The sequence below is a fragment of the Lagenorhynchus albirostris genome, chromosome X (assembly GCF_949774975.1).
Source record: "Lagenorhynchus albirostris chromosome X, mLagAlb1.1, whole genome shotgun sequence".
Taxonomy (NCBI): Eukaryota; Metazoa; Chordata; class Mammalia; order Artiodactyla; family Delphinidae; genus Lagenorhynchus; species Lagenorhynchus albirostris.
The window spans coordinates 47,312,553-47,322,066 of NC_083116.1; the positions used below are offsets into that span (position 1 = coordinate 47,312,553).

Sequence of the window (9,514 nt, forward strand, 5' to 3'; positions counted from 1 at the left end):
AGTGAACTATTGCATCAATATAATTCCATGCTATACTGTTCTAAAACATACTGAGATGACAGTTCATTGCAAGGTTATAAATTATTTTATAAATCATTCAAAAAGCTTTTTTTGAACACAAATAGGCATGGAGCTGGGAGGGGGTGGTGCTTTGCATTGTGCTACGAGAAAATGCAAGGTCTTTGCCCCCTCAAAAACCTTACCATCTACTTTGGAATGCAAAATGAATATGGCAAACAATTAGCAAACAAGCAGAGGCTAAGGCTTCACAATGAGGTGAAATTGGAGGTGAACTTTTGAAAACTTGAATAGAAAAGAGATGATCTTCTCAAGGTGGGTGGGAAGCAATTAGCACTAGCAAAGGCATAAAGGCAGGAATAAACATGAAGAAGGCCTTGAAAAGTGTAGCTTGAAAAACTGGAAAAATGAGCTACCATCTTTGTTATATTCAGAAGTTTAGATTGTAGTAATTTTATCGTCATTTATTACTCAGCATTTTCAAATTTCCATTATAACTTCTTATTTGTTCTGACTGATTTAGAAATGCGCTTTTAATTTCTGAAAGTATCAGTGTCCTTTCCTTATTGATAATCCAATTCAATTGCATTATCATCAGAAATTATTCTGCATATCTATTCTCTGAAATTTTTGATAGCTTCTTTATGTTTAATGTGTATTCGGTTTTCATGAACGTGTTCTTACAAAGAAGAGGCACACCCTCTAACTGTTGAGTGCAGGATATAATATGTAATTAGGATTATATAATTATATGTTCTGTAATTAGAAATATATACATATATATATATATAATCCTGCACTTAACAGTATGTATCCTTTAAGTAAAATATATTAATTTTCTAATGCAAATATTCTAAAATTTTTATTAAACTCGGTCTGCTTAACATGTCAATTGAGAGAAGTCTGTTGAAATCTTACAACTATAATGATTGATTTGTATATTTATCCCTGAAGTTCTATCATTTTTTGCTCTATAAATCTTGAAGCTATGTTATTAGATGCACACACATAATCCCTTTATCATCATGTAGTGACCCTCTTTACCCCTAACAATATTTTATCTTATGGTATCTTTTGTCTGGTATTAACATAGCTGTGCCAACATTTTAAAATATCTGTTAGTATATAGTTAGTATCTGTCTGGTATATATTTTTCAATCCTTTTCCTTTTAAATTTTCCATGTTTTTAAGTATTAGACATATCTCTTTTCTTTTTTTTTTTTTTTTGCCATATGAGGGCCTCTCACTGTTGTGGCCTCTCCCGTTGTGGAGCAACAGGCTCCGGACACACAGGCTCAGCGGCCATGGCTCACGGGCACAGCCGCTCCACGGCATGTGGGATCTTCCCGGACCGGGGCACGAACCCGTGTTACTTGATGGATGAATTGGCAGGCATCCAACCTCGGCAGGCAGACTCTCAACCACTGCGCCACCAGGGAAGCCCGTGTGTGTGTTTTAAATCATGCTTGTTAACTGTTAAATCTTGTATCAGTGTACTTGTTTGTTTCTTTTTTAATCAGTTCTGGAATATTTTCATTTATTATCTTTTTAAATAAAGTTCTTCTCTATATTATATTCTCCTGCCATAGTTAATTATCTTAGACTTTCTCATTTTATTCTGTCTCTAAAATCTCCTTATCTCTCTAGGTAATATCATCTCAGTCACTATTTTTTCTTTTCAGTTCTTTATAATCTACTCTAAAACCTAAACAGTGAGTTTTAATTTAACTATTTTGTCATTTATTAATGTTGTATTTGACAATTTATCAAATGTTACTGGTCATTTTTTAAAGTCTTTTATTGTTTGCTCATTTGATATGATCTTTCATGTCATTAAACATTTCATACATAGTTACTTACAACAACTGAAGTTCTTGAGAATATAAATCTGTTAACCCTGAAGGAAAGAGGAAGTCAGGGATTTAATTAAGTCCATCAAACTGCCCTTCAAATGTAGATTCTACAGGCAAAAGTATCAATTATGGAAGAGATGAAGAAATAATACATATAAACTTTTCTTTTGGAACTTACAAGATAACAACTTTGAGTCAACCAGGAGATGAGTGGAAAAACTACAACAAAGGACAGTCAGCGAACATTGAAAATCTTTAACAGTATACCTAAGACTAAAGCCATTGGATGGAATACAGAGAAAGAACACAAGAAAAATTGTGTATGTCCTAATAATGGTAAAATAATTGAACTAAAAGAAATCAAAAGAATGGAGAAAGAAAGTAGAGGCAGGAGTCAGAACTGGTTCACTGATTGCCTTATCTGTAACAGCTGGGATTCAAAGCATATCATTTAAAAATTTCAAAGCAATAGAACACAGAGGTGAACCAAGGAGTAGGGTAGGGGGTGAATAGTAGGAGTGATCCATGTCTCTTCAGGAGGGAGTATTTTACATTGATATAGTTTTAAATTTCTGGTACATGGTAATAATAAAAAGCAGATGTATTCAGTTGTTTTTGTTATTGCTTTTAAATTACTTATAGACAGTGTACCTCCTTATTGCTATGCCCAGGTTGGTCCACTCCCACTGTTCCCCCTTGATATGCTACCAACAGGAGTATAAGCATATCAAACACTACTACCCAAAGTAATCTATAGATTCAATGCAATCCCTATCAAATTACCAAGGGCATTTCTCACATAATTAGAACAAAAAATTTTACATTTTGTATAAAAATACCCCAAATAGCAAAATCAATCACCAGAAAGAAGAACAGAGCTGGAGGAAGCAGGCTCTCTGACTTCAGACTATACTACAAAGCTACAGTAATCAAAACAATATGGTACTGGCACAAAAACAGAAATATAGATCAATGGAACAGGATAGAGAGTCCAGAGGTAAACCCACGCACCTATGGCCACCTAACTTATGACAAAGGATGCCAGAATATACAGTGGAGAAAAGCCAGTCTCTTCAATAACTGGTACTGTGAAAACCAGACAGCTACATGTAAAACAATGAAATTAGAACACTCCCTAACACCAAACACAAACATAGACTCAAAACAGATTAAAGACCTAAGTGTAACGCCAGATACTATAAAACTCCTAGAGGAAAATATAGGCAGAACACTCTTTGACATAAATCACAGCAAGATCTTTTTTGATCTACCACCTAGAGTAATGAAAATAAAAACAAAAATAAACAAATGGGATCTAATAAGACTTAAAAGCTTTTGCCCAGTGAAGGAAACCATAAACAAAACAAAAAGACAACCCTCAGAATGGGAGAAAATATTAGCAAATGAAGCAACTGACAAGGAATTAATCTCCAAAATATGCAAACAGCTCATGCAGCTCAATATCAAAAAAACCAAAGAACCCAATCAAAAAATAGGCATAAGACCTAAACAGACATTTCTCTAAAGAAGACATACAGATAGCCAACAAACACATGAAAAGATGCTCAACATCACTAATAATTAGACAAATGCAAATCAAAACTACAATGAGGTGTCACCTCACACCAGTCAGAATGGCCATCATTAAAAAGTCCAAAACAGTAAATGCTGGATAGGGTGTGTAGAAAAGGAAACCCTCATACACTGTTGGTAGGAATGTAAATTGGTACAGCCACAATGGAGAAGAGTATGGAGGTTAGTTAAAAAACTAAAAATAGAGCTACCATATGACCCAGCCAACCCACTCCTAGACATATATCGGTAGAAAACCATAATTTGAAAAACTTCATGCACCCTGATGATCATTGCAACACTATTTATAATAGCCAGGACATGGAAACAACCTAAATGTCCATCAACAGAGGAATGGATAAAGAAGATGTTGTATATATATACATGGAATATTACTCATCCATAAAAAGGAACAAAATTGTGCCATTTATAGAGACATGGATGGACCTAGAGATTGTCACACAGAGTGAAGTAAATCAGAAAGAGAAAAACAAATATCATATAATATCGCTTATATGTGGAATCTAGAAAAATGGTACAGATGAACTTATTTGCAGAGCAAAAAATGGAGTCACAGATGTAGAGAACAAACTTATGGTTACCAAGGTGGGAACAGGAGGGTAGGATGAATTGGGAGATTGGGATTGACATATATACACTACTATGTATAAAATAGATAACTAATGAGAACCTACTGTATACCACAGGGAGCTCTACTCAATGCTCTGTGGTGATCTAAGTGGGAAAGAAATCTAAAAAAGAGTGGATAGGGCTTCCCTGGTGGCACAGTGGTTGAGAGTCTGCCTGCCGATGCAGGGAATGCGGGTTCGTGCCCCGGGCCAGGAGGATCCCACATGCCACGGAGCAGCTGGGCCCATGAGCCATGGCCGCTGAGCCTGTGCGTCCGGAGGCTGTGCTCTGCAATGGAAGAGGCCACAACAGTGAGAGGCCTGTGTACTGCAAAAAAAAAAAAAAAAAAAGAGTGGCTATATGTATACATATAACTGATTTACTTTGCTGTATAGCAAAAATTAACACAATATTGTAATGTAACTATGATAAAAATTTAAAAAGAAGAAAGGTAATATTACTGACTAAAATTGATTGGTGAGAGGATGAGGAGGAAATGATGAGGGGAGACGTGCTAATTTTATCATTGCTTCCAGTAGGAAACTAACAAATACAGTTTAAAGGAATATAGTACCAAGGTATTATGTACAGTCATTACAAATATAATTACTTCAACAAAAATACAAACTTTTCTAAGTGTCAAGGGATCTATTAAAAAGTAAAGCAAAGCAAGCAAACCACACTGTGGAAGATTTTATTTTAAAAAAACAAAAAATGATACAAAATGCTATGACATTCATAACATATCTGTTAAATCTCTAAATGTAAATTCGTTAAATTTACAAATTAAAAGAGTAATGATTTCTGATGTTATCTAAAAGATAAACTCAATTATATATAAGAAATAGATATCAAACAAAATGATTGAGACTGATTGAAAATAAAAGGATGGACAAACTTATCCTGAGAACAAGCAAACAAAAAGAAAGCATTGATCATGATCTTACTATTAGACAAGATGGCATTCAATTTCAGCTGATTTAAGGATGAAATTCAAGATCATAGGGAGATTAGAAGGAAATTACTTGATAGATAAGGAATAAAGAAAAACTATTACCAAGTATTTGAGATATTTAGGCAAAAAGAGAATTTTAATATTATCTGGAAGTTATACCTGGGCCAAGTGGAAAGTAACTTTGATCAATCACAGGACCACTATAAATTTCTCATTCCAGTCTTCCTGCTTTTTCCGAGAATTTATTGTTTACCAACTATGTGTCAGGCACCGTGTTAGCCACTTGGAAATCAGCAGTGAATTAAACACATAGAAATAATGGCTTCCACAAATCTGCATTCTAGTGAGGAGAGACTTCCAATAAAGATGTAACCAGTCAGAAAATATTCCAAGAATAAAGATAAGTGTCAAGGAGGAAAATATAACAGGAAATTGGGAAAAAAGGATGTAGAGGACATCATAATTTTAGATAGGGTAGCCAGAGAAGGCCTTATCAAGACAGTAAGATTTGATCAAAAACCTAAAGAGGTAAAAAAAAAAAAAACATAAAATCAAATATGAAGGGAGAGTGTTGATGGCAGAGGGAACAGTAAATGCATAGTCTCTGAGATGGGTGTATGTATGCATGGCAAATGTAAGGAGATTTAAGAAGGTTAGTGTGGCTGAAATTGAGGGAATGAGGTCAGGTACAGAAGGAGATAAGATCAGAGAAATAATGAGGAATCGGTAGCATAGTCTTCAGTGCCTTGTAAACCATTATAACCATTATAAGGACATTGGCTTTTACTTTGAGTGAGATAGACAGCCATTAGAGGACTTTAATGGGAGGAGGGATATAATCTCCTGCTTACAGGCAGGAGGGAAAGGGAGAGAGAATGAATCAGATTGGTAAAGAGAGAGGGCATAATTAAGTTCCTATATTATGTTGCATTTAAAGCTGAAGATTTTATTTTTCTTTCCACCTCATTAATAAAGCTACTGTAGTGTCCTTAGAATACATAGAGTACAACATTTATAAAATGCTCATTCCATGATGAATTAAGTTTACAACTGCTGAAATTAAATATAACATTCTAGAACAATTATCAAACTTTAGGGTGCATCAGAATTACTTGGAAGGTGTGTTAAAATCACAGATTTCCGAGCCCAACACACAGTTTCTGACTCAGTACTGCTGAGGTGGGACCTGAGAATTTGCATTACTTTTTTTTTCCATATTTTTAATTACCTTTATTGCACCAATACAGCATACATATGCTCTATATACATATATCTGAAACTTCATTTTCAATTTTTCAGGAATTCAAATACATAATATATTATCATCTTGAGAATACAAAGAACACAACACAGAGGAAGATTGAGAAAATAGGTTCCCAGTAGTTAGTCACTAGTATTCTACAGCTTTCCTTTTAGTGTTTTCTATTGGAATTTTTAAATGTTCTGCCATGGCTCTGTAAGAATAGAGCTGCTTGGAACGAAAAACAATGAAAAAAAAAAAAAAAAGGACCCAAAGTGAAAAAGAGTCAAGAAGGAAATCCAAGAGAGAGAATCTATTTTGAAACTAAATATAAGGACTCCCTTCAGCCAGAGGGTACACATCCAAATAGGTGCTAAGGGAAGAAGTGAGATCCTCCCATTTCACTCTCAAAATTGCCCCTTAACTGACAAAATAGCTGGTGCCAGTTCACCTAAGAGCGGGACCTCTTCACAGCACTGTAAAAGGAATGGTGGGCAGAGGGAGGGAAAGTGGTGGGGGAGCAACTTGCTTCTGACATACCCCTGGTGATGGGTATCGCAGCCATCATTTGGGCAAAACCTACCACAGCTAAAACCATGGCTCGCCAGCTTGCTTCATAAATGATGGTGCATGTAATAGCAGCTTTCTGTTGAAAAACTGGATTGAAAAAGTAAATGTTTATGAAAAGGAGCCAGATACCCAGGTAGCAAGGTAATGTGTGTACTGAACAAGAGTTAAGTGCTTTCAACCTCTCTGCTCTACAAATTAGGTTAAAAACTCTAAACCCTTTAACTTTAGGACAAATAATGGGGCCATTACAAAGTAACGCTGTGGTTCAAATGCAGCAACTAGATGGAGCTGCAAGAAAGTAACTGCTTCTCTAGAATATAACTAGGAAAATATAGCCCCTTGAACCTCCTTCATCCAAGAGACACCCACTGATCAGAGATGCTGCACTATTCAACAGACAAAAGAAGAGTGGGGTGCCACCAACACAACGCTCTTGTCACAGGAAGAGACATGTAAACGCACTAGAAGAGGGCTGCACCCCGCACTGGATGTTCGCTGAATAAGACAAGCCAGAGGGAGGATATACAGCAGAGACCCAGGAAACAGGTCTTTCTTCACATCCACCCCTATCAAAATTCTGAATCTGTAAACACTGAGATCAGTCTGTCCATTTTTAGAGTCTTCAGTTAATGGAAAAAAGAAGTTCTGAGGTTTTTGTCTCCCCTGAAACTGCTAAACAGGGCTTCACAAAGAGGCACACAAGGGTCACGAGATGATTCTGAAATAAGTTAAAGAATTTAAAGATGGAGAAAACTTTACAGATGTTAGAGGTTATTTCCCCACCAAAGAGACCCTGGCCTTTAGAGCCCTGCATAGTCAGTCACAAGTATCATAAGACCCACTATTCCCCTGCCCTGATAGTGAACAGGAGATAAGAAATACTTTCTTGGCTGTACAGCAAGGAACAACACCAGGGAGTGACACAACCAGCCTGAACTCAATGGAGAAGCTATGAAAACAACTGCTCAATAATTTTGGTTCTGGGGAGGGAAGGGGTTCCGAGCTACCCTCACAGATTGGTGCTGTCAAGGTCATTTTGATTCTTCAAGTCTGTCCTTAACGTCCTGCCAGTGCTCTTCAGAACTGGACCCAGTTGGATGGCTGTGGTGCCTGGTTTTGAACAGAGCTGGATGCAGTGATAAAGTCTCCCCACAAGTCATTGCTTGTAGAAACTGGAGCTGGTGCTGGTGTCGTTACAAGAGCAGGAGAATCCAAATATAAAAGGATATCTGCATCACTACCTCCATGATTGGATTTTGGTATGGGTGGTGGATTGACATGATTGCTGATGGCAACTGAGGAGGATGGTGAAGGAATTGTGACTCTGCCTCCAGATGGGGGTGGGAGTAAGCTTAGGCCCCCAGCTCCTGTAGTCTTGGACTTAGAAGCACCCTCAACTTGATGGTCTGCCCTTCCTTGAAGTCCAGATCCAACTTGGGACTATTATCCATTTCCTGAGATTCTTTGGAAATCTCAGATTCCTGCTTTACCCACTTGAAGTGATCTTGCAATGAGACATTAAAGTCGAAGGCATCACCCCGATCTGAGAAGCCAATGCCAATGAAAGCACTATGCCCAGTACCATTCTGGATCCGGATTACAAAGTAGCAGCTGGAATCTGTCACTGTCTCCACAGTAATACCAGGATATTTTTCTACTGGTGCCTGAGCAAAGAGCTCCCCTGAAACTTTATCCTCGAGTTTGATATAAGCAATCTTCCCTTTTGAAGTGATTCAGAGGCGACCAGTCCAATCAGATTGATCTAATTTCCAGTCAGATGCCCTGCAACTGTGGTTGGAGGCCCAGGGAAGAATCGGGTAGATGCTGACATTGGGTTTCACACACAGAACAGACTCGTACTCCAACTCGGCCGCCATCTTGGCTCTGAGAATTTGTATTTTTAAGTTTCCAAATGATGCCTGTGCTGCTGGTCCAGGGCCTAAGCTTTGAGATCCACTGGTCTAGAACATGTAATGCATACAACTAATGCAGAGATAATCTGAGAATCATTGGCATTTTTAGTAATCCTGCTGAGGAAATGACCTTGTGTTTTGGCCGCTGGTTTTTAGAACCTCTAAACTCTTACTCTCTCCTGACTGACATCTGAAAATAAAATTATTGGGTCCTTTCTGTTTATTCATCTACCACAGATTAATTTAAAAGTAAATACGAAAGAAAGGTATAAGCTTCCTTCTTACAAAAACCTGCTTAATTTTTTAAAAAATTTCTGAAAGTGATAATATTGAATTTTTTGAAGAGGTCAAATACTTTGCTGCTAATCCAAATGCATTTGTACTAGAAAGTGCTTAAACCAGCTAATTCCTATTATTATTAAACCTTAACTTTTCATTGTTACTTGGACTCTTCAGAAGTTTATTAATAAGATTCCATTTTTATTGTAATTATACTGTCTCTATTTTGAAGAGGAGATATACATTAAGGGCTTATATGAAATGTCATTTGGACAGTGATGTTTTTTGTTTGTTTTTACTAGTTATCATCTTTTTTAGAATAAAAAGCGTAAGACACTAAATAAACTTTTCCAAGGGGTTTTTGTTGTGATTTTAGAAAGTGTGCCTGAGGACTTCCCTGGTGGTGCAGTGCTTAAGAATCCACCTGCCAATGCAGGGGACACGGGTTCAATCCCTGGTCCAGGAAACTCCCACATGCCACAGA

The 9,514-nt window shown here is 37.0% G+C and overlaps 1 pseudogene; it reads right to left on the minus strand.

Annotated features, from left to right (window-relative positions):
• Positions 1–7,915: 7,915 nt before the first annotated feature.
• LOC132513697 (adaptin ear-binding coat-associated protein 1-like) lies at positions 7,916–8,715 on the minus strand (annotated as a pseudogene).
• Between the last annotated feature and the right edge of the window lie 799 nt (positions 8,716–9,514).